Below are 24,403 nucleotides of genomic sequence, written 5' to 3' on the forward strand. Positions count from 1 at the left end.
TCTGTCATAATCGATTTTACAGTGCTCTCTATCTAGTAACAGGACTATTAGCATCCCACCACTCTATTGTGAGAGGGGATTCACCAGAGGCTTAATCCATGTGGGGTCCCTGCAAATGGATTTTGGACTTCCACTGTCATCCATCGCCTTTGGCAAACCAGGTGTTCACAATTTAAGTCCTGATGCCATTCCCTCCTTTATAATTGGATATTATTTACATTCCTGGATCATGCAGGTAGGTGCTTCTTCCAGTTGGGCTTGGTTGACACCTCACTTGTTGGAAGACAAGCCTTTAAGACCTGAGACATTATTCTTTCTGATAGCTGGACACCATCTAGTTTTGTGACCACACTTTGCTGTAGTATCCGTGTCTTTATCGATCTCTTCCTGAGGTCAAGCATCAAACAGGACCATGGCATAAGAACTAATTGTTCTTCAATTGCGGCTAGAATAAGTGCAAGCCCCAAATCCATTCATGCATCTATGGTTCATATGTGTCTCTGGTTCACCTTAGAGCCATTATTGTCATTTTATGTTAGAGAACATTATCAATCATCCACCTGGGCCATCACTTCCACATCAAGTCAGTGTTGACTCACAGCAACCTTATAGGGCAGGGTATAACTGCCCCTGTGAGTCTCTGAGCCTGCAAATCTTTAGAGGAGCAGAAAGCCTCACTCTTCCCCCGTGGAGCTGACTGGTGGTTTTGAATTGCTGACTTTGTGGTTAGCAGCTCAATGTGTAACCACTATCCATTGATAGTGTCATTAGTTTAGCCAATGATATAGCACTTAAAACACTGTTGAGAAAAGGTTCTGGGTTCCTTCTATCACAGATCATGCAGTCCTTGAATGAATTTGTGTGAGGAGCAACGTGGGCTGGACCCTACCTTGCTTAAAGACTAACGCATTCTTGGGATCTCCTGGGGCCCTATGAAAGGCACCCAGGGAGCCTCTAGTCTTCAGGAAGAGAGCACCAGGGAGAAAAAAACAGAAGGGAGACAGAATATTCTTCCTTTGGAAACAGCCAAACCTGGATTTCAAGCTCAGCCCTGTCACTAACCAGCTAGATCCTTAGGAAAACCACTTAACCTCTAAGTTTATGTCACTTCATCTATATAATGGATATATCACAATCCCCAAAGGATTCAAGTGAGGCAATCACATTGTTAAAGGCCCTCATAAACTGTCCTTGTACAAGCAAGCATATGGCATTGTTATTGTGGGGACGATTGTTTCCTGTATGGCCAAAGTGGCTGGTGGATTTCCTGCATGTAGGACATGCATCTGCTCGAGCTCTGCCTGCCGTCTTGGGTCCCAGCAAAGCCAAGCTAAGTTTTGGCCTTTATCCAAACAGTTCATTTTGTAACTTGGCCCTATTTCAGCCAAGCCAGGCATTGAACAGAACCCATCCAGGAAGGTTTTCCTGGACAAACTGGACAGTCTGAGATAAGGGGTTGGAAAAACATTATCTGGATCCTGTTCACCATAGCCTAGGGTGTCTCACTTCAGCTCTTGGCCTCTGGCTCTGAACTCCTGAATCTCACTTAAAAAAATAATTTTATTAGGGGTTGATACAACTTTTATCACAATCCATACATACATCAATTGTGTAAAGCGCGTTTGTACATTCATTGCCCTCATCATTCTCAAAACATTTGCTCTCCACCTAAGCCCCTGGGATCAGCTCTTCATTTTTCCCTCCCTCCCTGCTCCCCACTTTATTGCTTCTGAGCTAGATGGCCGCTTGTTTACTTTCAAGCCTTTAAGACCCCAGACGCTGTATCTTTTTTTAAATATCAAAGTTTATTAATAGTTACTAGGGTCAGGATAGAGAAAGTGGGGGGTGGAGGGTAGGGGTGTTGGAAAAACTACATGGACCATGGAATGGTACGCTTGCAAACAGATTCTTGTAATTGCTGTCAATAAGGCTAAAATCTGTAAATAATCAACAGGCAAAACTTGTGTGATAGATATACAAGGGGTCTTCAAAAAGTTTGTTGGACACTTCCATTATTTTCAAGTTTATTTGCAGTCATCACTGGGGCTATTTCTTGCTGCTGATTTTAGTTTGCTGGCCTGCTCTTGCACCTGCATGCCCAGGACCAGGGCCTTCCTGAAAGCTTGCAGCAATGAGAGGTAATTGGGAAGCTTGGCTAGGGTACGTCCTTCTTTGTTGTCAATTTTCTCCAGGTCGCAGTCCGACCTGGGTCATCTCGAGAGAGCTTGCTTTGAGCTGAAGACGCACAGAGTCTCAAGGAGGAGGCACCTCTGGGCGCGCCGACTACATACTGCTCAGGCTGTGGCGTTTTTCTAGCACTGTGCCCCATCGTGCACAGCAAGTAGGAATGGTGCTATCAGACACTATATCTTTTGATAGCTGGACACCATCAGCTTTCTTCACCACATTTGCTTATTCCCCCGCTTTGTCTTCACAGTGATTGTGTCCGGAAGGTGAGCATCAAAGAATGCCAGTTTAATAGAAGAAAGTATTCTTGCATTGAGGATGTATTTGAGTGGAGGTCCAATGTCCTTCTGCTACCTTAATACTAAACCTATAAATATATGGACATAGATCTATTTCCCCATCCTCATATATAAATATATTTGCATATGTACATGTCTTTATCTAGACCTCTATAAATGCCCTTTGCCTCCTAGCTCTTTCTTTATTTCCTTTGACTTTCCTCTTGTCCCACTATCATGCTCCGTCTTGATTTGGGCTTCAGTAATTCCTCTCAGTTACATTACCCTTGATCATGCTCTACCAGGCTTCCCACACCCTCCTCACCACTGATTTGGATAACTTGTTGTTCCCTTGTCCCTGGGTTTGTTAACACCACTACCTTTCCCCGACCTCCCCTTCTCCCATGTCCCCCTGGAACTGTCAGTTCCCTTGTTTTCTCCTCCCAATTATTCATCCAGGCTATCTTATTTAGACAGACCTGCAGAGATAATAACATGCACAAAAACAAGACAGAGAAAAAATGAGCAACAATATAAAACAAAACAATAACAACAACAAACCAATGGGGGAAAAAAACCCCACCCAAAACACAACCAGAAAGAAAAGCTTGTAGTTCAAGGACTGTTTGTTGGCCTTTAGGAGTATGTTCCAGTCCAGTCTGTTGGGGACCTTGCTGCTCAATTCTCTTGCTGTTCTGTTGCACCCCCTTAGTGTTTTGCCTTGGTGTGATGGGATCAGATGGGGCATAATTCCTACAATGTGTCTCCAGTGTTGTCCCCTGTAGGGCTATGGGTCAGTGAGGGACATTGTGTCTCATAGTGGGGCTGACCACGTGGTCCTCTCTGTGGACTGGATGCTCTGAGCGGGAACATTGCCTCAAGGCCTGGTGAGCCAGGATATGCTCCACTCTCTCCTCCTCCCCCTTCATCTGCTCCCATGTGCTCCTATCAGACATGTCCTTCTCCCGGAGCTACAGATTCAGTGCTGTCCTCTGAAATAAATTATTCTTGGGGGAGGGGCAGATGTCTATGTAATTGGGATAGGGGATCTCACTTCTAACCTTCCCTTTCTCTGTTTTTTTTTTTTGCTTCTCCTGCTCATGCTCACAAATGTGCTCTTCCACTAGCTTGAGTTGTGCCTGTCGGGATCATCAATCATCTATTTAGCTCACCACCCAGACTCAATGTGCGTAGTTGGCCCCAAGAGTAAGGCCTTTCTGAGAAAGTTGCTCCTCTGGTTTCTCTCAGATTACAGGACAGTTTTAAAGGAGCAAGTAAAGAGCAGCCTTGGTCAGGGTTAGAGGAGAACCAGGTGCCACAGGCAACAGTCTTCTCTGCCCAAAGACTGACATGCATGCCCACAGACATGCACACACTCATACATGCACATTATTGAAACACACAGAGCCATGCACATTGACATGTACTGACCCTCCCCCATATATACATAACAAACACACATTCTTGGTGTCAGAAGGCCTAGGTAGGCTAGGTAAAGTGATTGACTCTAAGGAAAGAAGCCCAGAGTTAGCAGAGAACGCCTCGAGAAGAAGGACACCGTGGGAGGGCTTACTTTACCTGACTTTAGCACATACTATACAGCCACAGTTGTCAAAACCGCATGGTATTGGTACAATGACAGATACTCAGACCAATGGAAAAGAACTGAAAACCCAGAAATAAAATCATCAGCATACAGACAACTGATCTTTGATAAGGGCCCCAAAAATATCAAATGGGAAGCAGATGCCCTCTTTAATAAGTGGTGCTGGAAAAAATTGATATTTACAGAAAAATGAAGCCAGACCCTTATCTCACTCCATGCACAAGAATAAACTCAAGGTAGATCACAGACCTTGAAGTCAAACCCCAAATTATTAGGGCCATCAATGAGGGAATTGGGACCAACTTGAAAACTTTGGCACAGGGAATACACAGACTATCAGAAATAGGGAAGGGCACACACACAGAGGAGGCACAAATTGAGAAATGGGATATACTGAAGATAAAACACCTGTGTACATATAAAGAATTCACCAAGAGAGTAGTAAGAGAGTCCACAGACTGGGAAAATATCTTTAGCAATGACACATCAGACAAGGCCTTATTACTAAAATCTACAATACTCTGCTAGCTTCCAAAAAGAAAAAACCTAATTGCCTATTTGAGAGGTGGGCAAAGGACTTGAACAGAAGTTTCACAGGGGCAGAAATCCGAATGGCCAACAAATATATGAGAAAATGTTCCCGATCTTTAGCCATAAGAGAAATACAAATTAAAACAACAATGAGGTACCACCTAACACCCTCAAAGGTAGCCCAATTCAAAAAATCAGTGTTGGAGGTGCTGTGGGGAGACAAGAATTCTCATCCACTGCTGGTGGACCTGTAAGTATGTATAGCCACTATGGAAATCAATCTGGTGATATCTAAAACAGATGGAAATAGAGTTACCATATGACCCAGCAACCGCCCTACTGGGCACATACCCAGAAGAGGCAAGAAACAAACCAAGGCTAGACATCTGTGCTCCAATGTTCATTGCAGTACAGTTCACAATTGCAAGGAGTTGGAAGCAACCCAGATTTCCATCAACTGACGATTGGATTAAAAAGCTTTGTTGTAAACATACAATGGAGTACTACGCATCACTAAAAAGCAGTGATGAAGTATGAAGCACATAGCGGCATGGGAAGAACTGGAGAAAATCATGCTAAACGAAGTAAGTCAGGCACAAAAGGACAAGTACAACATGAGCCCGCTGAGGTAGGTATTAAAAAAAATGCAAAAGGGGCATAGGGAAAAAGCTACTGTATACAAACATTCTTAGGTGAGGACCGTGTAGAAAGGCAGAGACCAGATCAAATCCAGGGATGCACATGGTAGACAACTAGGGAGGAGGTGGGGAAAGGAAAAAAAGAGGATTAATATAAGGAAGAAAAGGGGAATGGGGGCATGGGGCGCTAGCCCACCCAAGGGGAGGGTATTGTTTATATCTCCACAGGGAAAGAGGGATCAGATTTCAACCCAGTGCCTCAAGGTGTGAATGCAACATTGCGGTGTGGAGTAGGGAACCAGTGGAGAGGTCTGGGAGCCTGATCCCAGTACCAAATATTAAGTGGATGCCTGCCCCTCCCCCCAGAAGAATTTGTTTCAAAGGACGACATTGAATTTGCAGCTCTGGGAGAGGGTCATATCTGATCGGAACACATGAAGGGGAAGGTGGAGAGAGTGGAGCACATGCTGGCCCACCAGGCCCTGAGGACGATGACCCCAATTATAGCAGCCTGTCCACAGAGAGGATCACATGGCCAGCCCCACTATGAGATATGATGTCCCTCACTGACTCATGGCCCTGCAGGGGACAGCACCGGAGACACAGTGTGGGAATTGCACCTGACCTGATCCCACCACACCGAGGCAAAACACTGGGGGAGTGCAGTGGGAATGGAGTTGCAAGGTCCCCAGGGAATGCTGAAGTGGACTTTGGGGCCAGGACGTGGTGCCCCAACAGACTGCACTGGAAAACACTCCTAAAGGCCAACAAACAATATTAAACTACTACACGCTTTTCTTTCTTGATGTGTTTTGTTTTGTTCTTTGTCAGTGATTTGTTGTCATTGTTTTGTTGTATACTGTTGCTTGGTTTTGCTCTGTCTTGTTTTTGTGCATGCTACTATCTCCACAGGTCTGTCTAAATAAGATAGGCTGCATGAACTATCTGGAGGAAAAAGAACCAACGGGACCGACAGTTCAGGGGGATCATGGGAGAGGGGGAGGTGGGGGTAAGGAAGTGGTGTTAACAAACCCAGGGCAAGGGAACAACAAGGGATCCAAATTGGTGGTGAGGTGGGTGTGGCAGGCCTGGTAGGGAATGATCAAGGGTAAGGTAATGAAGAGGTATAGCTGAAACCCAGGTGGGGACGGAGCATAATAGTGGGACAGGAGGAAAGTCAAGGGAAATAGAAGAAAGGGCTAGGAGGCAAAGGGCATTTATAAAGGTCTAGACAAAGACATGTACATATGCAAATATATATATGAGGATGGGGAACTAGATCTATGTGCCTATATTTATAGGTTTAGTATTAAGGTGGCGGAAGGACCTTGGGCCTCTACTCAAACACTCCCTCAATGAAAGAATACTTTCTTCTATTAAATTGGAATTCTATGATGCTCACTCTCCTGACACATCCACTGAAGCCAAAGTGGATGAAGAAGCAAATGTGGTGAAGAAAGCTGATGGTGCCCGGCTATCAAAAGAGATAGTGTCTGGGGTCTTAAAGGCTTGAAGGTAAACAAGCGGCCATCTAGCTAAGAAGCAACAAAGCCCACACAGAAGAAGCACACCAGCCTGTGCAATCACGAGGTGTCGAAGGGATCAGGTATAAGGCATCATCAGAACAAAAAAAATCTTACCATAGTGAATGAAGGGGGAAGTGCAGAGTGGAGACTCAAAGCCCATTTGTCAGCCACTGGAGATCCCCTTGCAGAGGAGTCTAGGGGAGGAGATGAGTCAGTCAGGGTGCTATGTAGCACCGATGAAGAATACAGCTTTCCTCCAGTTCCTAAATGCTTCCTGCCCCCCACCCCGCTCCACTATCATGATCTGAATTCTACCTTGCAAGTCTGGATAGAGCAGAAGATGTACACTGGTGTAGATAGGAGCTGGAGGCACAGGGAATCCAGGGCAGATGATACCTTCAGATCCAAGGGTGGAGGGGTGATACTGGGAAGGTAAAGGGTGAGTGGGTTGGAAAGAGGGAACAGATTACAAGGATCTACATGTGACCTCCTCCCTAGGGGACAGACAACAGAAAAAGGGGTGAAGGGAGACACCGGATAGGGCAAGATATGACAAAATAATAATTTATAAATTATCAAGGGCTCATGAGGGAGGGGGGAGCGGGGAGGGAGGGGAAAAACAAGAGGACCTGATGCAAAGGGTTTAACTGGAGAGCAAATGCTTTGAAAATGATGAAGGCAAAGAATGTACAGATGTGCTTTACACAATTGATGTATGTATGGATTGTGATAAGAGTTGTATGAGTCCCTAATAAAATGTTTTTAAAAAATAAAGTGATTGACTCCGATTATCTTTTACTCCTAAAACATCAGAGACAGGAAAGAACCTTGCACAGAGAAGGACATGTCACTGTCTTTGATGTCTCTTCACTTTGAAAAAGATGACAAATGTTCTGGAAAAAAAAAGGCTACCTTTTATTGAACACACCTGTGCCCAGCATACTGCTTAAGCCATTTGTAAATGCCATCTCACTGAGCCATCTTCACCTCAGCTCTGTGCAAGCAGAGCACTCCAGGCCTCTGCAGACTGTGGGTTCAGAAGAGGCGACTTTAATATTAATCACAGAAGCACTTAGTCTCTACTCATTCATTTAGGACCTCCTTCCACTTTAAAACTGACCCCGAGAACTGATTACAAGGATCCACATGTGACCTCCTCCCTGGGAGATGGACGGTAGAGAAGGCGGGGAAGGGAGACTCCGGATAGGGCAAAATATGACAAAACAACAATTTGTGGATTATCAAGGGCTCATGAGGGAGGGGGGAGCGGGGAGAGAGGGGAAAAAAAGAGGACCTGATGCGGAGGGCTTAAGTGGAGAGCAAATGCTTTGAGAGTGATTAGGGCAAAGAATGTACGGATGTGCTTTATACAATTGATGTATGTATATGTATGGATTGTGATAAGAGTTGTATGAGCCCCTAATAAAATGTAAAAAAAGAAAAGAGAAAATGATTAGGGCAAAGAATGTACGGATGTGCTTTATAGAATTGATGTATGTATATGCATGGATTGTGATAAAAGTTGTATGAGCCCCTAATAAAATGTTTAAAAAAAAACACTGACCCTGAACTCCAAAGAGTATTCAGGGATATCTCTAAGGAATTAAGGAATAATTGTTTATATTTTTATGCTCCCATCTCTTTTCCAGAATCTCCCACTTTCCTGGCACCCTGCACCAGAGTTCTCCAGCAGGCACAGGCACCCACCATCTCTGGTCACAGCCTGTAGTGGAGAGGGGAGACTGATGAGCACTTCAACTTTGTTGTTCGGGCTCCCCAAACAGCCCCATGTGTTGTCCAAATCTTACAAAAATATTGCTGTACACCATGCTCCAGCTGATGTGTAGCAGATGCTGTTGGTACCCTATCCATAACCTTTAGACTCTACCATGTAGGTGCTCACTAACAAACTTCCAATTTCCCGGACTGTATCTTTTTGTCTGAGGATCACTCAGTTCCTGTGTCTGGCAGGTTGCAAGCACAGAGGAATAGTTGTCAATGAGGGAAACAAATACCTTGTGGGAACAGTCTTCAATTAGGGACTAAGCGGAGCTGGTTATATACACCAGTTTCTTACCCTGCCATACAAACATTTGACGTCCTGTTTTTTTAATTAAATATTTTAATTGGGGCTCTTCCATCTCTTATCACAATCCATACATTCACCCAGTGTGTCAAGCACATTTGCACACATGCCGCCATCATCATTTTCAAAGCATTCTCTTCCCACTTGAGCCTCTGATATCAGGTCCCCATTTCTTCCCCCTTTGATGTCCTGTATTCTACACCATTCCCCAGAGTTCCTCTATGGGATTAAGCTTCAGACACCTACAGTGGTAGCTAGTTTGATAATTCATCCTTTATTGACTTTCTTCCCTTCTGTTTCATACCGCTCATTTCTCGCTGGTGCCTGAACCTCCTTGTTAGAAATTCTTGAAAACTTCTCTCAAGGTCTTCTTGTAGGAGAACTCAGATGAAAACAACCTCTGTCCAAGAAGAGATTCATACCTCTGGCATACATTTATGGGGGCCCATGTTTCTGACATTCCCTCCAACCACCTCACCTGTTTCATCCCGGCAATCTCATACATGTTAACTTGTGTATAAAGCACATATAGTAGCTCACTTATTCCACCACAAACCAGATCACCAGCTCTACCACCACCTAAACTTTGGGTTCAGTTTGGGTTTAGCTGAGAACAGGCCTTTGAGGAGGTTAATTTGAGTGTGACCCCCTGCTGAGAATTTGCCTTTTCCATCCCAGATATACTGAATCAACAGGGAGAAAGACAGGGCTTTCTATTCCTTTAAAGAGTTACAGTCTCAGAAATTCATAGGGGCAGTTTACCTTGTCTGTCCTATAGAATCACCATGATTCAGTATTGACTCAAGGCAGTGAATTATACTGCATCAGCATTGACATTTTAGCAAAATCCCAGGTAACTCCTACATATATTCAGTACCTATAAGAATGACCTGGGGAATCTTTAAGAATCTTATTATATAGAGGTTCTGACTCAGTACATCTCTGTAGAAGTGAAAATTATCACCATGAGATCAAACCTGGATGCACCTGTTCAAAACCCTGGCTGAGATACCTGCTACATTTACCTGCAAGAGGCGTGAGCTGAGAGTTACAAAGTGACAAATTTCCCCCTGACTGTGTGTGAGGCCCTGAGGTTTGAAATATCTAGACCTTGGTCTAGAGCTAAGGGCTCTTTATAACTGCTTCTGGATAGCGCCTTTGAATGGGAGAGCCTCCACGGCTTTCTGTCCTTGGTCCCAGCAGCACGGTGAGATATGAGGCTGGGGCTTTGCAAGGATTCCTTTGAAGACTGGAGGGTGACATGGGGACAAACAGAGAGAATGACATAATATTAGAGAATGTCTTACAAACTGTAGTCTGTTCTTTTTCTTGATGCAAAGACTCTCCATTCCCATTCTAGCTTGGAGCTGCCTCCATGTGGTATTTCGGGGACCATCAGTCCTCTCCTGAACTTCCTGAGGCCATTCTGAAGAGTTTTCATGTTCTGGACACCAGAATAATTTTGACTTTCTGACTGCGTGACAAACATTAAGGCCTTACAAAACTATCTATTGACTCAATACAGTCTATCAACTCATTTCATCTATAAGCAAGGGAATTCCTCATGCAAGATGAAACCTTTAGACAGACCTGTGGAAATAATAAGATGCACAAAAACAAGACACCAAGCAACAATATAAAACAAAACAACAACAACAAACCAATGACCCAAAACAAAACTAAACACAACAAGAAAGAAAAGCTTGTAGTTAGTTCAAGGATTGTTTGTTGGCCTTTAGGAGTGTTTTCCAGCCCAGTCTGTTGGGGCACCACGCCCTGGCTCCAAAGTCTTTGTTTTTGTGCAGGTTATCATCTCCGCAGGTCTGTCTAAATAAGACAGGCTGGATGAACAATCAGGAGGAGAAAACAAGGGAACCGACAGTCCCAGGGGGACATGGGAGAGGGAGAGGTGGGGGGAAAGGTAGTAGTGTTAACAAACCCAGGGACAAGGGAACAACAAGTTATCCAAATCAGTGGTGAGGAGGGTGTGGGAAGCCTGGTAGAGCATGATCAAGGGCAACGTAACCAAGAGGAATTACTAAAACCCAAATGAAGCCTGAGCATGATAGTGGGACAAGAGGAAAGTCAAAGGAAATAAAGAAAGGGCTAGGAGGCAAAGGGCACTTATAGAGGTCTAGATAAAAGCATGTATATTTGCAAATATATTTATATATGAGGATGGGGAAATAGATCTATGTTCGTATATTTATAGGTTTAGTATTAAGGTAGCAGATGGACATTGGGTCTCCACTCAAGTACTCACTCAATGCAAGAATACTTTTTTCTACTAAACTGGCATTCTATGATGCTCACCTTCCGGACACAATCACTGTGAAGACAAAGCAGGTGAATAAGCAAATGTGGTGAAGAAAGCTGATGGTGTCCAGGTATCAAAAGATATAGCATCTGGGGTCTTAAAGGCTTGAAGGTAAACAAGCGGCCATCTAGCTCAGAAGCAACAAAGCCTACATGGAAGACGCACACCAGCTTGTGCGATCACGAGGTGTCTAAGGGATCAGGTATCAGGCATCATCAGAACAAAATATCTTATCATAGTGAATGAGGTGGGGAGTGTGGAGTGAAGACCCAAAGCCCATTTGTAGGCGACCGGACATCCCCTTACAGAAAGGTCCAGGGAAGAGACGAGCTAGTCAGGGTGCGATGTAGCAACGATGAAACATACAACTTTCCTCTAGTTCCTAAATGCTTCCTCCCCACCCACTATCATGATCCCAATTCTACCTTACAAGTCTGACTAGACCAGAGGATGTACACTGGTACAGATAGGAACTGGACACACAGGGAATCCAGGGCAGATGACTCATTAGGACCAGTGGTGTGAGTGGCGATACTGGGAGGGTAGAAGGAGGGTAGGTTGGAAAGGGGGAACTGATTATAAGGATCTACATGTAACCTCCTCCCTGGGGGACGGACAACAGAAAAGTGGGTGAAGGAAGATGTCAGACAGGGCAAGATATGACAAAATAATAATTTATAAATTATCAAGGGTTCATGAGGGAGGGGGGAGCAGGGAGGGAAGTGAAAAATGAGGAGCTGATGCCAGGGGCTTAAGTGGCAAGCAAACGTTTTGAGACTGATGAGGGCAATGAATGTACAAATGTGCTTTACACAATTGAAGTAGGTATGGATTGTGATAAGAGTTGTATGAGCCCCTAATAAAATGATTTTTTTTAAAAGATTAAGCGCTCTCCGTTTCTCTGCCACCCTGAGTGCGGTGGTGCTCCGACTTCACCATGTCGTCTCATAAGACTTTCAGGATTAAGAGATTCCTGGCCAAGAAACAGAAGCAGAATCGGCCTATTCCCCAATGGATTCGAATGAAAACCGATAATAAAATCAGGTACAACTCCAAGAGAAGACATTGGAGAAGAACCAAGCTGGGGCTGTAAGGAGCCCCCTGAAGGGTGGCACACATGGCCGCATTTTCCCAGGCTCAAATTTTGTCCACATCTGATGACTTGAACTTCTATTGGCAAATAATCTGGTTTATTCCTTGGTTTTTTGCTTCCTAATCAAGTTTAACAATAAATGATGTAAGGCTGTTGGTGTGAAAAAAAAAGATTAAGCTTGGGAGAAAAAGTGAACAAATGAAGACTGGATTAATGTTACTTTTCAGAAATTAAAAAATCTAGAAATATGCTATATTAGCCAGTCAAGTTGATTATTTTGAGGTTGAAAAATTTACAAGCCAAGAAGTCTAGAGAGATTTTCTAACAAGTCTACAGCATTCTTGCCATGAAATGATACGTTTTATTTGTTCTTCTGATTTATGATTTTAGGTCGACTTGAAAATAGTGCAGGGGTAGAGTCTAGCTTGTCAATCAGGTCACAGGCTGATAGTGTCTCCTGTGGGCGTGGCCTTCTCATAAGGAATATTCTGGGGATCTCAGTCACTCTGCCTTCACCTTTCTGTTGAAGAGCCACACTGGGAGCTTCCAGAGCCCTGTGATGCCACTATCATCATGAATCCACAAGACTGTGCACTCACTAGCTGGTGATGTTCCTGCATTCTGCATCTTTGCATGTGGCTTTGTGAGTCTGAAAAGGGACGTATGGTCTAGTATTGGACTTAAGGACCTGAGTTGGACTGGGCTGAGGTGTTTTATTGATACATAATTATTTCTTGATATAAAGCCCTCACCAAAAATGAGGAGCTGATATCAAGGACTCAAGTAGAAAGCAAATATTTTGAGAATGATGATGGCAACACATGTACAAATGTGTTGACACAATGGATGGATGTATGGATTGTGATAAGAGTTGTACGAGCCTCCAGTAAAAGGATTTAAAAAAAAAGATGAGACCTTTATCTAAGCCTTCATAACATGTCTGCTTTCCTATTCTCACCTCAGCCTCTTGACTGGCTTTGCCGGCTCCTGAGGAGCTAAGATGCTAACCTGGCTACTTCCTTTGTCTTACCTGTGGGCTTCTCTCAGGACTCTCATGTCACTGACCCAATGGCTGTGTTTTCTGAACAGAGCTGCAGCCGGGTAGCATTCCTGTCTAATTTGCCTTTCATCCTCTTCGGCACTTATGGAAATGGAAATATTTTGTCTTGTAGCACATGAAAGTCACAGAATACTCTTTCGTACGTTTTTTTAAAAAAAACAATTTATTAGGGGCTCATACAACTCTTATCACAGTCCATACATATACATACATCAATTGTATAAAGCACATCTGTACATTCTTTGCCCTAATCATTTTCTTTGTTACATTTTATTAGGGACTCATACAACTCTTATCACAATCCATACATATACATATATCAATTGTATAAAGCACATCCATACATTCCCTGCTCCAATCATTCTCAAAGCATTTGCTCTCCACTTAAGCCCTTTGCATCAGGTCCTCTTTTTTTTTCCCCTCCCTCCCCGCTCCCCCCTCCCTCATGAGCCCTTGGTAAATTATACATCGTTATTTTGTCATATCTTGCCCTATCCGGAGTCTCCCTTCTCCCCCTTCTCTGCCGTCCCTCTCCCAGGGAAGAGGTCACATGTGGATCCTTGTAATCAGTTCCCCCTTTCCAACCCACTCACCCTCCACTCTCCCAGCATCGCCCCTCACACCCTTGGTCCTGAAGGTATCATCCACCCTGGATTCCCTGTGCCTCCAGCCCTCATATGTACCAGTGTACAGCCTCTGCCCTATCCAGCCCTGCAAGGTAGAATTCGGATCATGGTAGTTGGGGGAGGAAACATCCAGGATCTTGGGGAAAGCTGTGTTCTTCATCGGTACTACCTCGCACCCTAATTAACCCATCTCCTCTCCTAAACCCCTCTATGAGGGGATCTCCATTGGCCGACACTTGGGCCTTGGGTCTCCACTCTGCACTTCCCCCTTCATTCAATATGATATATATATATATATATATATATATATATACACATAATATAGATATACACACATATATCTTTTTTTATTTGTTGCATGATGCCTTATACCTGGTCCCTTTGGCACCTCGTGATCGCACTGGCTGGTGTGCTTCTTCCATGTGGGCTTTTTTGTTTCTGAGCTAGATGGCCGCTTGTTCACCTCTTTCGTACTTTTATAAACTTCTTGACAGGTTGGAAGTTTCACAAAACAAAAAATACCACAAGTATATTTCTTTCAAGAACATAAAGTCATTTTATCAAATTAATTAGGACCTAAGTGGCTCCCATTCTTTCTGTGGGCCTCCCTCCTTTTTTCTGGTGATTGTCAGCAATCCTTGGCATCTCTCTACCTGAAGAAGATTCTTATATGGCATTTGTCCGCCCTCTGCTCTGTATATCTGCCTCTATTCTGCTCAAGGAGCCCTTGTGGTGTAATGAGTTATGAACTGGGTTGCTAACCGCAAGGTCAGCAGTTCAAAACCACCAGCTTCTCCATTGGAGAAGGATGAGACTATCTACTTCCATAGAGTTATACTTTCGGAGGGGGCTGGAAAATGGCAACTAGTTGAGACTCACCTGTCTGGAGCTCCTGCTGCCAGACCAAAAAATTGAGAGACCAGAGGATGTACACTGGTACAGACAGGAACCAGAAATCCAGGGAATTCAGGGCAGATGATACCTTCAGGGCCAGTGGTGAAAGTGATGATATTGGAGGGTGGAGGGAAGGTGTAGTAGAAAGGGGGAACCAATTATAAGGATCTACATATAACCTCCTCTCTAGAGGATGGACAACACAAAAGTGGGTGAAGGGAGATGTTGGACAGCAGAAGACATGACAAAATATTAGTAATTTATAAATTATCAAGGATTTATGAGGGAAGGAGTAGTGGGGAGGGAGGAGGAAGACTGAGGAGCTGATACCAAGGGCTTAAGTGGAGAGCAAATATTTTGAGAATGAGGAGGGTAACGATTGTAAAAATGTGCTTGAAACAATTGATGTATGTATTGATTGCGATAAGAGTTGTATGAGCCCCCCAAAAATCATTTAAAAAAACAACAATAAAAAAAGAGTTATTGGTCGGAAAAAAAAAGAGTTATAGTTTCAGAAACCCACAGGGGCAGTTCTACCCTGTCCTATAGGGTCACTATGATTCAGAATGGACTCAATGGCAATGAGTTTGGTTTTTGAGTTTTCAAGTGGTTAGGTTTAGGGCCTATCCTACTGAGATATGATTGCATTAACATAACAAAATAAAAACTCTATTTCCAGACAGATTCATATTTATAGGTGCAGGAGTTATTTTCTATAATTTAAGGAGATTGAATTTAATAGCTTTCCCTGACAACAAAACAGAATAGAGATGACCAACCAGACTTGAACCTTCAATGATATCACCTAGCCCTGGACCCACATGTGAGTTTGAGCATATAATGTGTAAAGTGAGTTCCACTTCCATAAAAGAACCCAGCCACATCTTACATAGGTTTATTTATTTGTTGCATTGAGACAACGTATCCCTTTATTTTTCTTGTGGCTGAGTCAGTAAAGGATGAACTAGGGCACCTGGAAGCCACACCCAGTAAGTCAAACCTGCTCTGTTCAGTATTCTATCTGCCTGGTAGTCAAAAAGCGGCCGAAGGAACTCATCAAGCTTCATTTGGTTTAACTGACATCTTCCCATTCAATCTCATATAGGCCTTCTACTTTTCTATTTTTAAAGTATTCAAGGTGCCCAGCACAGCAAAGCAGGTACTAAATAAATGGTATTTTAAAAATTTTATCATGGCAAAATCTTTGTAACCAAAATTTGCCATTTTATCTATTTTTAAGAGTACAATTAATTCAGTGGCATTAGTTACATGCACTGGGTTGTACAATATTATCACAATTCGATTAAAAAAAACCTTTTGAATGAAAAATTTTTCATTAACACACACAGAAAGAAACTCACTAGCCTCTAAGAGATATTTTTAATTTTCTGTTTCCCATTTCCTGGCAACCACTAATAAAATTTTTGTCTCCACGAGTTTATCCATTCTAGATATTTCATAAAAGTGCACCATTCAATGTTTGTTCGTTTGTGTCTGACTTATTTAATTCAGCACAATGTTTCCAGGTTCACTCATAAAGTGACATGTATTAAAACTTCATTTCTCTTTAAGGTAGAGTAATATCTATCCCATGCTCTGTCTAGCCTCTCATATATTAATGGACATTTGGGTTGTTTTCACCTTTTGGAAATTGTAAAAAAAATGCTGCGATGCCATTAGGGTGTAAGTATCTGTCTGAGGCCTTCCTTTCAATTCTGTTAGATACGGACCTAGGGCTGGAATTCTCCTACAAAGAATTAGTCTTAGATAGGTAAATCTGTAGACAGTAGCTAGATTAAAGGCTGCTTGGGGGCATGGCAGGGGAAACTGGGAAGATGTGGGGAGCTAATAATGAGCACAAGAAAAAAAGAAAATGTTCTAAAATTGATTATAGTAATGATTGTACAACTCTTCTGGATATGATTGAACCATTGTGTGATATGTGGATTATGTGCCAATATAACTGTTTTAAAACAAGTCTTAGAAACTCACAGGGGTGGTTCTACCTTGTCCTATTAGGATTGCTATGAATCAGCATTGACGTGATGTCAGACTTTTTTGTTGTTTTTTTTTAAATGGAAATTCTATGTTTAATTTTTTTGAGGGATGACTAAACTGTTTTCCAAACAGCTATGTCATTTTACATTCCTATCAGCAATACATGATTGCACCAATTCTTTCTATCCTCACTTTGCATCCTCAAAATATTCGTTATTTTCTATTTTTCTGACAATAACCATCCTAGTGGGCATGAAATGGTATAACAAATTACTTTTGAAGGAATGAATGGATGAATTTCTATGCAAATCCTCATTTTTATAAAACTGAGCGAAGAAAATAGCTAGAGGGAGAGTGAGTTTGTGGAGCCAAGTCATCAAAGTGAAGGACTGGGGATGAAGAAAGTTGGACACATGGGGTGTGGCTATGTTTAGTCTCAAAACAACTCCAGTTACTTGGGGACTGACAAAGACTCTGTCTGGGCCTGAACTTTCCTGTCTGCACCAATAGCAGGTTGAAGAACTAGTCGTGGGAGCAGCTCCATCCAGATGTGCTGACTATGCCGTTCTCTAGATTATCTCAATCAAGGCCCACGCTCCCAGGCTTAGATCACAGGCCATGTTTTCTCTTGACCTGAGGGTTAAAAGGCTTTTTATCATCTTTGATGCCTCTCCTCAGGGACAAGGAATCAGGCCATATGCAGAAGAGTTAGGTGGGAGGTCCCAACACAGACAATGGCACCGATACTTTCATGCTGTGGTCATTTATGGCGGCGTTGGGCTGTCTAGCTAGTTTTTCAACCCCCTTTAGTTAGCAAATTCTGCTTCTCGTCCTTGGAGGCATAGCTCAGCTATGGCCTGTTATCAGACCCATTTCACGAGCAACAGTAGTTGGTCTCCAGGACATGTAACCAGAATAGAGCTAATTAGAGCCTGTCTTGGTTTAATCTATAGCTTGTGGGAGAGACGTCTCCATTTTTGGTTGCATATTTTTAGCTCTGATAATATAAAGCTAGGGCTCCTGGCTACCACCTTTCTTATAATGCAGAGGGACTGACAGCTGTAGAAGAGAGTGAAATCAAGCCAGTGAAAAAGTATTGAGTAATATGAATGCCCAGCATTTAGATTCTTACAAAGTGTTCGTTTCCCTTTACCATAATAACCCACTGGCGTCAAGTTGATTCAGACTCACAGCAACCATCAGGACAGAATAGAATTGTTCGTTGGAGTCTCTAAGTCTGTAAACTTACTAGAGCTGACAGCTTCATCTTGTCCTCACAAAGATTTGTGGGTTTGAACCACTGAACCTGTGGTTAGCAGTTCACCCTTCACCATTGTACCACTAGGGCTCCTTCCCTTTAACATACCGTAAGCCTGTGTACTCCAATCTGAGTCAAAATTTTTCTTGTGATGTTCCACAAAGGGTCTTTCTGAGGCCTTTATTCTGTGTCTCTATTCCTTACTCTCCCCAGCTAGTGGTCAAATCTAAGAGGATCTGATAAAATGTTAGCAGAGAGAGGCTAGCAGAGGAGTGTCAGAGAGCTGAGATAAACAGGAGAGACAGTCTTTATCCTCAAGGAGCTGTTTACTTAGGGAGGAAACAGTGCAGCAAGTACACACAATGACAACGCAATATGCCATGACAGAATTGTGCACTGTGACTGTGGGTGAGGTGGGCACGTAATATTCAGAATGGAAAGCCGAGGAATGGCACTTTGGTCGGTATAGCTGCATACTCCATGCACAGGATCAGCACAGGTTGCTCTCCAAGCTGCTCGTGGTTCTGGTGCCCCGCTTCTGTGCTGTGGTCTAGACTCACGCATTTTTGAAGCCTGCGAAAGGGGACTTACAAATGTTCTCTCCAGACAACTTTCCAGAAGATAAAGCTGGGAGGCCCAGACAAATCAAGACTTCTTCATTTAAAAACAAAACAAAACAGTTTTATTTGCACTTTCTCCACATGTTATACAGTTCAATAATTCATATCAAGGAGAGTCGTACAATTGTCATCATATTCAACTCTACAACATTTTCTTCTTCCTTGTAGTCATTATTTGTGCCATCACAATGAGGTTTAGTGCTCCTCTCTTCCACGCTCAGTGTCTGCTTCCCAAATCTCCTCACCCTCCCTGTCTCCCACCCTCACTACCCCCTCATAAACCCCTGCATCAGCTATTATCTCTGTTCATCTACTTCTCCTTTGCTTCACAGACTGGGAAACCCAGCAGAAACAATGAAAACAAAACTAAAATAAACTGGTAAGGATAAACTAATAATGATATAAAGATAAAAATACAAATAATGAATAAGAAAGAAAAGGCCACCATCAATATTTAAAAAGCCAGGAGAGAAATTTTTGTCATGGAAAAAGCAAGAAATACTTGCACCCAGCACAAATTCAGGTTGGGTCAAGAGGGAGGTCAACTGACAAAATATCAAGTTCAATCCAGCATAATCAAGATTACAGTGATCTCAATCTGATAGTAAATTTGTTCAAGACCCTTGCCTACGGCTAGAGGGGATCTGGCAGCAGCTTAATCTGACTAGATTCTCTGCAGATGGGTTTTGGGTCCCCACTGTCCTCCATAGTCTTCTACAAACTGGTGTTCACAATTTAAGTTCTGATACTTTTCCCTTTGTCATATTTGGATTCTGTCATTGTCATCTTTGGATCACACAAGCTGGTGTGCTTCTTCCATGTGCTATGAGTTAACTCCTCCCTTAGATGGCTGCTTGTTTGAATACAAGCCTTTCAGACCCCAGACACTATTCTTTCTGATAGCTGTCATCATTATACTTTGCTGTAGTACCCTTATCTTCAGTGATCATTTCATGAAAGTGAGTATTGAGCAGGGCCCTGTTATCAAAATGAACTGTTCTTGGATTGGGGCTAGAGTTAAGTGGGAACCCAGAATCCATTGACTTCAGACTAAGAATTCTTTACTAATATAGCAATGGCTACTAGAGAGAAGAGGAAACAGCAGACTGGAAGAACTGCAGACATCTGCACGTCAGCTCCATGGGGCTCATCTAACCCTCCATTCTGTCAGGAATCCTGGCTCCTTAGCCCTGTAGGAGAGAGAACATAGTCTTCACTGAGGAGGTGGGAAGCATCTCCTGGCATCTCCTGGCTTTGTCCTGACGATAGGAATCACCAGTCCATAAACATCTGACAAAATGCTCAGTACAAGTTAAAACCACAATGAGATACCACTATACTTTCAAACTAGCAAAATCCACGGCCTCTGTTTCATTAGGGTTAGTGGTGTACAAGTGAGCAGAGAACTCCCGGTCTCTATAGGTGAATGTTTCAGTTGATAGGCTGGCTTTTTTCTTTTCTTTTTAGTGTTACTTCATCTTTCCACATTCTTGTGGAATCTCATCTTGCACACACACAGCTTAATATTTGAATATTTGGCCAAAGACTCAAGTGAGCTTACATGTAGATTAAAAAAATTCTTTTAAACTTTTTATTGTGATTTGGGTGAAAGTTGATACAGAAAATTGGCTTACCATTCAACAATTCATACACATTTTGTTTTGTAACCTGGACTGCAATTCCCACATGTAACAGCACTCTTCCTATTTTTCCGTTTAAAAAATAATTTCCCTTCCCCCTTTCCTGTCTCTTCCTGCCTGGTGTTTTATCCCTGGGCAAATGCTGCCCTTTTGGCCTCGTCGAGTTCATTGTTACAAGAAGCCCATGCTTGCACTGCCCGATGTTATTGTTCACCTTACCGTCCTCTTGCTTGGCTGAAAGCCACCATGAAGGGGCTGACAAAGTCAAAGAGTAACTAAGGGTAACCTAGGGTTCCACCGTCTCTATCAGAGCAGCAAGCTTGGTCATTTTTATTATTTTCAGTTTTGTTCCAAATCCCTACTCCCTGCCCACGCCATTCAAGACTTCCTATTGAGATTCCTCCAGAGGATTAGGCAGTGGGGAGACTGCAGCTCACATATTCCTTTAGGCCTATGGATTAAATGCTTCCACAGCTCTTTGACTTTCCTCATTCTCCTTTGCTCTGGATGGGGAGAGGCCAATAGTTGCACTGCTCACAAGCTCTTAAGACCCCTTTTGCTACTCACTGAAGTAGGATATAGAATATTGTCTTTGTAGCCTAAGCTATGCCTATTGACCTTGATATGAGTCAATGGTCCTGAGCCCCAGGTTCAGCAACTCATTCATTCAAGGTGTTTGGTTATGGCTAAGAAGCTTTATAATTTCTTCCATAAATTCATGGATATATTTGCAGCACATTTTGTAAAAATTGCATATGTATACATGAAGGGTCTTCAAAAAAGTTTGGGGAAAAATGGAATTAATTCCCCTGGTGTTTTGCCATTAGTGTTCAATTAGTCAAATCGACTCTTCTTTTTCTTTTCTTTGTTTAATGGGAGAAGGAGCCAATGCAATGACTAGTCTTTATTGAAGAGAAGAAAATGTTTAGAGTAGTCGGTGTAGCGGCTCAGTGGGCTAACTGGTGGGGCACCAGATTGTAATGGGTTCCACAGTTAGGGCATCGCTGAGCATCACCTTTGTGCAACCGAAACCAGATGACAGCACTGCTGTCCTCTTCACAGATGCAGCCCACGAATCGTTTGTTGGTGATGGAGGGGACTAAATTAGGGTCGTCTTTGGTGCCTGTGGCTGCCTTCAGAGCAAGCATATTGTATGGATCCATCCCTTTGCACACGGCCATCATGACCTCGCCCTCCAGTCCCGTCACCTGCTCTTAGTCTGTAGGTATGCCGCCTCCAGTGGCCATACTGCGCACGGGGACCACCCCCTTGGGGCCACGGGTCCTCAGGGCCTGAGCGGCCAGTGCTCCAGTTCCACGAAGTGACCTTGAGGACATAATGCCCCGCAAGCAGCAGAAACCAGTCAAATCTATTCCTGAGATTATCTCTAAAGTCAGATAGGAGATACTCAATATCACATTTTGGGTTCTACTGGAGTTGTTTTAATTATTCAGCTTTGACCTAAACTTGTATGTGAGCAATTCATGATCTGTTCCACAGTCGGTCCCTGGCCTTGTTTTGGCAGATAGTATTGAGAGCTTCCATCATTTCTTTTCTTTTTTAAAAAAATAATTTTATTGGGGGCTTTTAAAATTCTTATCGCAATGCATACATACATCTATTGTGTCAAGAACATATGTACATTTGTTGCCATCATCATTCTCAAAACATTTGCTTTCTACTTGAGCCCTTAATATCTGCTGCTCATTTTCCCCCTCCCTCTCCACTCCCCCTACCTCATGAATCCTTCATCATTCATAAATTATTATTTTGTCATATATTACACTGTTCAACATCTCCGCCCCCCCTCCCGCCTTCTTCTCTGCTGTCCCTCCCCCAGGGAGGAGGCTATATGTAGATTCTTATAATCAGTTCCCCCTTTCTACCCCACATTCTCTCCATCCTCCAGGCATCGCCACTCTCACCACTGATCCTGAAGGAGTCATCTGCCCTGGATTTCCTGTGTTTCCAGTTGCTATCTGTATCCATGTACATCCTCTGGTCTAGCTAGATTTGTAAGGTAGAATTGGGATCATGATCGTGGGGTGGGGGGGGGGAGGGAGGAAGCATTTAAGAACTAGAGGAAAGTTATATGTTTCATCGTTGCTACCCTGCAACCTGACTGGCTCATCTCCTCCCCACAACCCTTCAGTAAGGGGTGTCCGGTTGGCTACCAATGGGCTTTGAGTCTCCACTCTGCACTCACCCACATTTACAATGATATGATTTTTTGTTCCTTGATGCTTGATACCTGATCCCTTCGACAGCTTGTGATCACACAGGCTGATGTGTTTCTTCCATGTGGGCTTTGTTGCTTCTGAACTAGATGACCACTTGTTTTCCTCAAGCCTTTAAGACCCCAGATGCTATATCTTTTGATAGCCGGGCACCATCAGTTTTCTTCACCACATTTGCTTATGCACATGCTTGTCTTCACTGATCGTATCAGGAAGGTGGGCACCCACTGATATGATTTTTAGTTCTTTGATGTCTGATAACTGGTCCCTTCTATACCTCATGGTCAGACAGGCTGGTGTACTTCTTCCATGTGGGCTTTGATACTTCTCAGCTAGATGGCCGCTTATTTATCTTCAAGCCTTTAAGACCCCAGATGCTATATCTTTTGATAGCTGGGAACCGTCAGCCTTCTTCACCACATTTGCTTATGCACACATTTTTCTTCAGCAATCATGTTGGGAAGGTGTGCATCCTGGAATGCCAATTTAATAGAACAACATGTTCTTTCATTGAGTAAGTGCTTGAGTGGAGGCCCAATGTCCATCTGCTGCCTTAATACTAAACCTGTAAATATATGCACATATATCAGTTTCCCCACACTCTTATATAAATATATTTACATATGTACATTCCAATCTTTAGACCTCTATAAATACCCTTTATCACCTAGCTCTTTCCTCTATTTCCTTTTACTTTCCTCTTGTCCAACTATCATGCTCAGCCTTCATTTGGGTTTCAGTAATTTCTCTCAGTTACCTTGCTCTTGCTGAATCCCTACCAGGCCTCTCACACCCTCCTTGCTACTGATTTTGGATCACTTATTGCTCCCCTGTCCCTGGGTTGGTCAACACCACCTCCTTACTCCCTCCTCCCCCTCTCCCGTGTCCCCCCGGAACCATTGGTCCCATTGTTTTCTCCTCCATACTATTCGTCCAGTCTATCTTATCTAGATAGATCTGTAGAGATAATAATATGCACCAAAAATCAAGTCATAGCAAGATAGGCGATGAGTGAGAACACAGTGATGACAACAAAAAAGGAAACCAAATACCCATAGAGGAATAAATTAATTAACAGAAAAAAATTTTTAAATAAAGGAACACCTGTAAGTTGATCAAGGTCTGATTTTTTACCTCTAGGCGTGTCCTTCAGTCAGGTCCAATGGGGTGCCATCCTTTGGCCCCAGAGTCTGTCCTTTGTACTTCCTCGGGGTCTCCCTGCTCTGCTCCCTCGGTGGCTCTGCTGCACGCTTTTAGTGGTTTGCCTCAGTGTCGCAGGGTCAGTCTGGGCCATTCCTGACCCCGAGTCTCCAGTGTTGTCCCCCTTTGGGTCCTGGACCATCAAGGGACATGTCTCGTAGTGGGGTCAGCCATACTGTCCACTCTGTCCATTGGCTAGTCAGAGCGGGGATATCGTCCTTCAGGCCTGATGGGCCAGGATGTGCTCCACTCTCTCTTCCTCCCCGTTCTTTGCTCCCATGTGCTGTGATCGAACATGCCCCTCTCCCCTAGCTGCAGCTTCAGTGGCATCCTCTCAATAAATTCTTTTGGAGTGAAGGGCAATTGTCCACGTAGCTGGTATCAGCGTCTCTTTTCACAGATGTTGTTAATTTGATTCCTGCATATGCTGTCTGATGAGTTCCACATGTGTAGGCACTCAGCAATGTTGACATTGTTGAAAAAAAATATTTACAATAAAAAATGCGTGGATCTTGAAAAATTCTATCATGCAATCTCCAGCTTTGTTTCTATCATCAAGGCCATATTTTCCTACCACTTTGAGCAGACAGTTCTCCCCAGATGTATTT

At 43.3% G+C, this 24,403-nt stretch overlaps 1 pseudogene; it reads right to left on the bottom strand.

Moving 5' to 3' along the window:
- Window positions 1-21,305: 21,305 nt before the first annotated feature.
- Window positions 21,306-21,695, bottom strand: LOC142435065 (cytochrome c oxidase subunit 5B, mitochondrial-like; annotated as a pseudogene).
- Between the last annotated feature and the right edge of the window lie 2,708 nt (window positions 21,696-24,403).

Source organism: Tenrec ecaudatus, chromosome 1 (genome assembly GCF_050624435.1).
Source record: "Tenrec ecaudatus isolate mTenEca1 chromosome 1, mTenEca1.hap1, whole genome shotgun sequence".
Taxonomy (NCBI): Eukaryota; Metazoa; Chordata; class Mammalia; order Afrosoricida; family Tenrecidae; genus Tenrec; species Tenrec ecaudatus.